The sequence below is a fragment of the Lissotriton vulgaris genome, chromosome 7 (genome assembly GCF_964263255.1).
Source record: "Lissotriton vulgaris chromosome 7, aLisVul1.2, whole genome shotgun sequence".
NCBI classification, from domain to species: Eukaryota; Metazoa; Chordata; class Amphibia; order Caudata; family Salamandridae; genus Lissotriton; species Lissotriton vulgaris.
Window position 1 is genome coordinate 507,908,530 of NC_141695.1, and position 8,508 is coordinate 507,917,037.

An 8,508-nucleotide genomic window follows, 5' to 3' on the forward strand; every position below is an offset into this window, starting at 1 on the left:
ATTTGAAAATTACAGAGCACACACTGCAGACTCTTAAGAGTCAAAAGGGAAGACGGACGGCAAAAATGGCATTTACCCTTTCTTTGTGACTCACGACACAATGCTTCAAAGTTGTGTGCCACTTCTGCAGTTGCAGTCATTGAATGGTCATTGTCTGCTGAGGTCTGGCAGTATCAGTTGTCACAGTGGGAGCTTTCCGCTCTGGACCCACTGTCAAAATCACACTGTGTCAGGTGGCTATGTTCTCCTCTTTTCCTGCGAGGGACTATAGTCATTAGAAATTGAGCTGATGTCTTTTGATCTTGTCTGGATTATTTAACTTTCATTATCTGGTCTTGGAAATGTGTCTGCTTCCAGTGTTTCTTAGAGGGTGGAATTTTGTAAGGTCTCAGCACCATATATTTCTGTCCCTTTCTCATCACATGCTGGTTTCACAATAAGTTCTAAACATAACCGCAAATACAGTATTGTTACAGTGATGATTGGTTTTTAAGAAATGTCAGTTCTAATAAAAAGAGTTCATTTAAGATGCTCACTTTTTTATTTTCGCAGTTTTATATAGCACAAACTCGAATAACAGTTAGCGCTTTACATGAGCCCCAGTTAGTAGCATTACAGAGGACGAATTGATTTTTTAGAAATGGGGAGAGCAAGTTAAGTGCTTTGCCCAGAATCACAGTCTGTTTGAGCCTCCCACCCGATTCGAACCTGCTCCAAAGTCGGCATTCCTTATCGTTAATCCACACCCTCTCCCAAGAGGAACATCTGAGCTATGTTAAACGCCAAAAATAAGTAAATTAATGAACAATTTTAAAAGCATCCAATTTAAATAGAGAAATTAATAGACAAATGTAAAAGCGTCCAGAGTATTTCACAACTCCTTTTCCTGCAGCGATTACAAACGTGCACTAAGATTTGGTGAACTATAAGCATGAGACCAAGGGGGATATTCACAAGGACTCATCTCCAATTGATCCCTAACTTAATGCATCAAAAGTGGAGATCGATTTAACACCCCATTCACAAGCTGTTGCAAACTGCAGTCATTGCCTGTATTTCCACAATAACTGCCGCAAAATGTATATCCACGTGGACACTACCAACTAACCATAATGAGATGCAGAGTAGGCGTTCCCATGCAAAAACACGCAAAAGAAAACACAACACCACTTTCACAACGAACTGCCAGATCTGCAATGTGAAACAAATACAGGCGATAAGCTGAGGAAGCACCAGGCAATTAACACCTGCCTTTTGATGGTGCTAAGCAGGACGACTACCCACAGCATGAAAGGGAACCCAGCTAAGAGCCACACCTGAAGATCCACAGATGCCATTGAGACAACGAACATGCAGCTCCGATACCCATGAGGGCCACAACATCCCCTGCCACTACCCCCTGGACCCCGGACATACATATGCCATGCACCACACAAGAGTCACAACCAACGCATCATGAAGCACATGTGTGGCCAGAAGAACGATAAACAGTCACACAGCACTGAAGTAACAACCAAAATCTTAATTGAAACACAACACAAAACACCAATGTGGAAGACTCCTGTCGGGTCCGTCAGGGACAATCTCGATGTCACAGCCTGGAAAATAAAGCACAAAATTAGGACGTGTGTCATGCCCACATCAAAGTAGCGAGACACAGAGAAACAGAGAAGGAAAGTGAGCCAGAGAGAGAAAGATAGGGAAGGAAAGGAAAGGAAGGGAGATAGAGAGAAGGGAGAGAGAGTGAAGGGAGAGAGAGTGAGAAAGAGAAGGAAGTGAAGGGAGAGAGAGAGAGAGACACAACCGCCCCTGAGCACACAGCCCCACTGTTTACCTGCTGCCACTGGTGTGTCCATCAGTAGGCAGACCTGTGCGAGCCCCAGGTCCCGGTCATGCCACCATGGCATGTTCCACATCATGCAAGGCCCCCCACGGCCCAGCTGGTCCACCACATGATGCTGAGTCCTGAGTCAATAATGGCAGAGACTACATTAGTGCACACCTCATCATCGCAGTCCCCCTCAGACATACACATACCGTGCACGACACAAGAGCCACAACAAATGCATGATGATGCATAGTGCCAAAATACATACACACATGTGTGACCAAAAGAAAGAGAAACAGTCACTCAGCACTGAAGTAACAACAAAAATCTTTATTGAAACACAACACAAAACACTTATGTGGAAGACTCCTGTCGGGTCTGTCAGGGACAATCTCAAAATCACAGCCTGGAAAATAGAGCACAAAATCAGGACGTGTGTCATGCGCACAAAAAAACTAGTGAGACACAGAGAAGGAAAGTGAGCCAGAGAGAGAAAGAGAGGGAAGGAAAGGAATGGAATGGAGAGAGAGAGAGAGAGGGGGAAGGGATAGATAGTGAGAGAGAGAGGGAAAGGAAGAGAGAGAGAGAGGGGGGGGGAGGGAAAGAGAGTGAGAGAGAGAAAGAGTGGAGGGAGAGCGAGTGAGAGAGAGAAGGAAAGGAAGGGGAAGAGAGAGGCACACTGCCCCCCCCCTGCGCACACAGGCCCCACTGTTCACCTGCTGCCACTGGTGTGTCCATCAGTAGGCAGACCAAGTGCCCGTGCGAGCTCCAGGCCCGGTCACGCCACCATGGCATGGTACACATCATGCGGGCCCGCCCCGCAGCCCAGCTAGTCCCACACATGACGCTGAGTCCTGAGTCATCAATGGTGGAGACCACATCAGTGCACACATCATCCTCGCAGGCTGAACCTTCTCAGCAATTACGGGTGCCAGTAACCCTGTGCAACGCCAGTCAGCGCCACGTGGTGGTAGGCTCATGACGGCAGCAAGGCTTCGGGTGTCACTAACCCTGTACACAACAACTCATGGGCCCTTTGTGATTGAGCACCATGGAGCGTCCGTCATCCGGTCACCACCGGCAGAGGGAAATGTGTCGTTCTCGCCCCTTATATTGGCCTGTAACGTCTGTGCCGATTAGGTGTGGTGTGTGTGCAAACCTGCCATTAGGGAGTGGCCGTGAAATGCTGACAACTAGACCAGTGACCTCTACATCACTAGCGAGTATGCCTGTGACAGGTAGCTTTGTGGGCCCCCTTTCAGAGCGTAAGCGGAGTGGACTGGCCTGGCATACGCCAGACAAGCGCAGGGCTTGCAACAATGACTCAGGCGTTCTGGGGGTGTTTCAGTCAATGTCTGGACAAGAAAATGACTAATGTGTGTGTCCCTGTTGCAGTGTCCACGGCACCCGGCAATGTAGCATACGGTGACCGACTAAATGAGCATCATTGACGTAAGGGAAATCATTGTCACTACATTCATCCACACATTCATACATGAATGAGGAATGACATGACACAGCATTGAGTCACTGGATGTTCATTGCACATACAGTGGAGTTTTTCAGCTGGAGCGGTACAGGGCAATTGCCAAGCACACCACAAAACATGGACCCGTGGAGGGCCAGCCAGAGTCAATCCGGTGATGAAAGGTACAGCGGAAAAGGAATGGTTCAGTTGGCAGTCTGGTCGCCTTGTCATTGGTCATCAAACAGGATATGGCAGTCCATGTCGCTGTCCAAGGAAAGTGCAGCGGAGTGTATCGGGGGTCAGTGGAACGTCATGAGGCCATGTGCTGCACCAAGCAGAAACAATGGAAATGAATGCTAGTGCCTCCTTCTGAACACAATGCCATCCACATCCTGATCCACGGATGTGTTCTTTGCCCCACCTGTGGGTTTTGCAGTACCGGCTGCTACACTGTGTGCCACTGACACATCAGGGGCCGCAGGAGGATTGTCAGCTGCAGTGAGTGACAATGACACATGAGGTGCCGGAGTGGATACGTCTGCCACACTGTGAGGCACAGACACACCAGGGAGCGGAGATGTGGATGGTGTAGGGGCAGCCCCATTAAACAGTGCCACGCCTTGTAGCAGCAATGCCATGATGAGGATCTACAGGGCATGATAGATCCCAGTTACATTTCTCTGATGTGCAGCGGTGGCTGCCATCCGTCCCACCTCCATCCGCACCATGTCCTCCATGAGCGTTTGCATGTGTGCCAGCTCACAGCTGGAATCGCTGGAGCCAGTCTGAGCGGACATGTGTTCTTCTCTCCACGTCATGACTCCAGCGATGTCAATCAGGGTTCATTGGAGACAATGGAGTGGGCCGTGGGTGTCTGTTAGGGACTGGAGCTGGTCCCTGATTGGACCTAGACACCCATGGATGGCGTCCAGTTTGTCAGCCATGAGGCCGAACACCACCCACACCAGCTCAGACATCTCCCTCTGTCCCTCCAGGACACGGCGTTGGAAGGCCATGGTTTGTTCCTGGGGGTCTTAGGTGACTGCTGGGGCTGTGGGCACCTCCTGCTGGGCGGTTTAGGTAGTAGGTGGGGTCTCCTCAATGCAGCGGGGCTGCCCTGATTCTGGAGGTGTGTTGCGGATGATGTCCATGATGTGTTGGAGGGCTTTGGTTTCGGTGCTGGTGGTGTCCTACTCGTCATCAGTGAAGAGCAGCTGGGAATGCTGTGCAGGAGGTGTTGACGGTGCCTCTGCAATGTGAAGGAGAGATTGTGTATTACAATGAGTCCACATGTATGTAGCCACATGGTACATGTTGACATACAAACGGCATGGCATTGTACATTGTGACAGTGTGTAGATCAGGGCCATGACCCAGAGTCATTGTGGGTGTGCACTGTGCTCTGCTTGATTGTTTATGTGTGCCATTGTGGCCATCTCCACCCATCCCCCCAGGACCTGGTGGTCACTCACCCTGTTGCGGTGTGTTGTGTCCTGTCAAGCAGTGTCCGTTCCCCGACTCCGGCCTCAGTCTCCACACTGTTGACTGTCGACAACAGCTCCTCCATGTCATCCAGGATGAGCTGTGGTGCTGGGCTCCCACCTCCAGGCTGCATTGCTGCCTTCTGGTTGGCTTAGAGTTTCTCCTTGGTCTTTCACTTGATGTCAATCCATCGCCTCTTGGCCTCGTCCATTGACCTCTTGTGCTCTCCCACGGCATTCACATTGTCCACGATGTTCCGCCATATCCCATTTTTGGTTCCCAATGACACGTTAAAGGTGATGAACAGTTGTTGATAATGTTCCATCACCTCTGTAATCCGGATCCTGTTTTCCTTCTAACTGAACTTTGTCTTCCTCTTCTTCTTGTCCTTTCCCTTCCCTGTCCCTGAGGTCCCAGGCTGGTCGTCTGGGGTGCTTGTGGGGTTGCGCTCGTCCTCTGTGCCTGCTCTGGCTGCCTCCCTGGTGCTTGGGTGTTGGTCGGTTTGTGTTTGTTTGTTTTTTCTACTTTTATAATGATTTTTCCCGCCTGCCATGTGTGTATTGCAGGCCTGCGCTGCTTATTGCTGATTTCCTCATCGCGCAATAGCCCATCACATGTTTTTTTTGCATTGAAGTTTGTGTTTTTATCTCCGTGGAGGTGGTTATATCACAGACATTGGCCGCGGTTTCGGCAGACTATCGCATGCTAACGCCTTGTTGTGAATTTCATGTTAACGTTGGGTTATTTTACCGCGATAGGCTGCAATGTGTAAAGGTGCGTTAGCATATTTTGGTGATGTTTAGCACACGTTCCTGTGAATATACCCCCCAAGTGTGTTTGGACCAATTACAAACACACATAAAAATAGGTAGAGGAGGTATTATTTCCGAACAAGCAAAATATTTATTGGTACTCACCTTTACACGTTCATAGATTTAGTACTAAAAATTCGTTTTTACTATTTCGCAATTACATTTCACGGGAGAAGAGAAATGGATCTCCCTTTAAAGGTCCAGAGCACGCTACGTCATCGCCGATGTAAGAAATGGCTTCAATTTGTGAGTAATCCCATTAAGCAGGATTGGATTCCGAAGAAGCAGTGTGTTGAGCTCTGCTTACACGCTAAGGCCTGACCTCTACATCCATTACTTGGATCTAACCCAATCATACCCACCAATTAAAAGCACCATCGCTCCCCCCGCATGAAATGCACGATCTGTCAATTGCGCCTAGTGATTCGTCAGATTTTAATAGTCCTAATTGCCCCCTGTACTGGCCAGGTGTTGCAATATAAGCTTAAATACCTGTCCCCTTTGCTTTCTTTGTCCCCGAGGAAATATGTTCTCCGTCACTGGGAAATCACCTTTGGGTTTTGACAAATACAGAGGGGGGAAAAACTCATTTAAGCTCTCTCTGATATAAACCTCGTTTATCAACAGTGGAACGTAGCAGCTGCCCCCCGGGAGCACGAGGCGGTGTACCAACTCTCAGCACGGCCTGCATGTTCCAGGAGGCGCACCTCGACTTGCGTTTCTACATTTTTTAAACACAACCCACCACTTTCCCAACAAAAGAGAAGACAAATTGAATTCTAATTTTCACAATCCGTTTCCCATTCTTATTAAAAAGTGTCTGCATGTTCTTTTCCATGGGTGAGGACGAAAATAATTGCTGAAGCTCGGGACACTCGCTAGCTCAATGTCTCGGCTTAAAGAGTCCCGTGACAATAGGCATTAAAAGAAAGCAGCTGAGCATACCCTATAAGTCATCCGAATTATTTTTTGCGAGCCTAAACTCTCTGAATAGCCCTTGTCCTTGAATATTTTCTGGGCCCGATGCCATAAGGAGCTCGCGCGTCGCCCAGTCAGGAGATACTGCTGGCACGGCGCGATTCAGGTGAAAAGATAAGGACTTTGGTTGCAGCTGTTTATAGATGTAATTCAAACTTGAGTATGCATTATGGTGTTTAATGCCAAAGAAAATGTTGTCATTGGTAGTAGTGACCATCTCTCTCGTTGCCCGCTTTTCAGAAGTTGAAAGGGAATGGTCCTAGCAGGTCTCTTGTGTACGGCAAAGTTATCTACGCAAAAAATGCATAATTCTACAAGTACCTACATTTTAAGGAAACCTAATAGCCCCTACCCACCCCTCATCAAAGCAAGGCTTACCTTGTCCATTCAGACTAGCTTCCAGCTTCAGGACTAACCCTTCTCCTATCTAGAATCGTCTTAAGGTGTTGTCAATGACAGCCTGTTTTTGATGAGACCACATGCACCAACCAATCACCCAAAAAAGAAAAGTCTACTATAACTCGATTGTGGACATCCCTCGCAAGTGCTGTTTAGACCTTCAAGCAGAATTTTGAGCGAAAGGGTAGTACCTCACGATACACATAATTGGACAGAATTCTAAACATGCATGTGGATAGCAAAGTTGTTACATTTGTCCAAGTTCCAAAACACGACAAAATCCATTGGTTTGTTGATAGTCATTCCGTTGTGGAGTTTGTCCAGTTTAAAACGATTTAAATTTGTGTAAGCGGTTATCTAATTAAGAACGATTTTTAATGTCATCCCTACTTGTCTTTTAAAGCAAAAGCATTCAAATAAACTACATGGCTCTCTGCTCCAGAGATACCTGTAAAATTGCATTCTTGCATATGAGTTCTCGACCCCCTGTGCAAGGGTGATGGAGATAAATAATCTAAAGTTTTTGACTTTCCTGAGAAAAAAGTCATCAATCTCTGCTCCTACATGGAACGTTTTGTGTTGTGAATTGCTGTAAAGCCCTTCGGCCACTTTTGTAAAAATTGTAATTTTTAGAGAAGTGCTTGCGTTGGGTTTGAAGTGGTTAAAAATGTAAATATATCTGTACAAATGGTTCTGTGGTAGCTCCACAGTACCGTAAATAAAATGAAAAAGAAATGGAGCCCTCTAAATGGCCAAGGGACCTTTATCTCCCTTTGGCCATTTAGTACCGAATGATCAGATTGGCTGTCCATAACCCAGACAAAATAGTTGCTTCTGCCATTTCAAATTCAGGGTCTCATTCACAGAGTCCTGATATTGTTAACAAAAATAACACAGAAGAGGACAGGGTAGAGATGCCTTTACCCCCCTGGCACTTGTGGGAGGACACAGAGGAAAGCCCCAAAGGCCAGTTTTTTTTCTGCCACTGGTGTCGCAGTACTAAGGCCAGAAAGACAGTCACCCATGCACTTATCAGTAGCACACTTGACTACGTAAACTCCCTCTAAGCAGGCATCACTCAGAAACTCCCCATAAAACAACAGAACGTTAAAAACGCCCAAGCCAACCTGGCCCCCAACATCTCCCATTGCAGCCACATCTCTGAACACCTGCAAGAACCCCACTGGCTCCCAGTCAACAAAAGAGCCGTTTTCAAGATCCACACAAGCCTACAAAACCCTCTTCGACATTTGACCAGCAAACCTGAGCCATCGCCTCTCATTCCACGTACCCACCAGACACCTCTGCTCCAATGAACTAGCCATCGCCAAAGTCCCTTGGATCCGCAAGACCAGGACCAGAGGAAAATCCTTCTCTTAATTTTCCTCCAAGGCATGGAACACCATGTCTCTCCACCTCAGGCTATCCCTGTCACCAACCCCGCTCAGGAAGGATCTCAAGGCCTGGCACTTCTACTGAAACTCAGTGCTCAGCAGGGCCTGTACCCCCCAGCACCTTGAGACCCTAGCAGGTGAACAGTC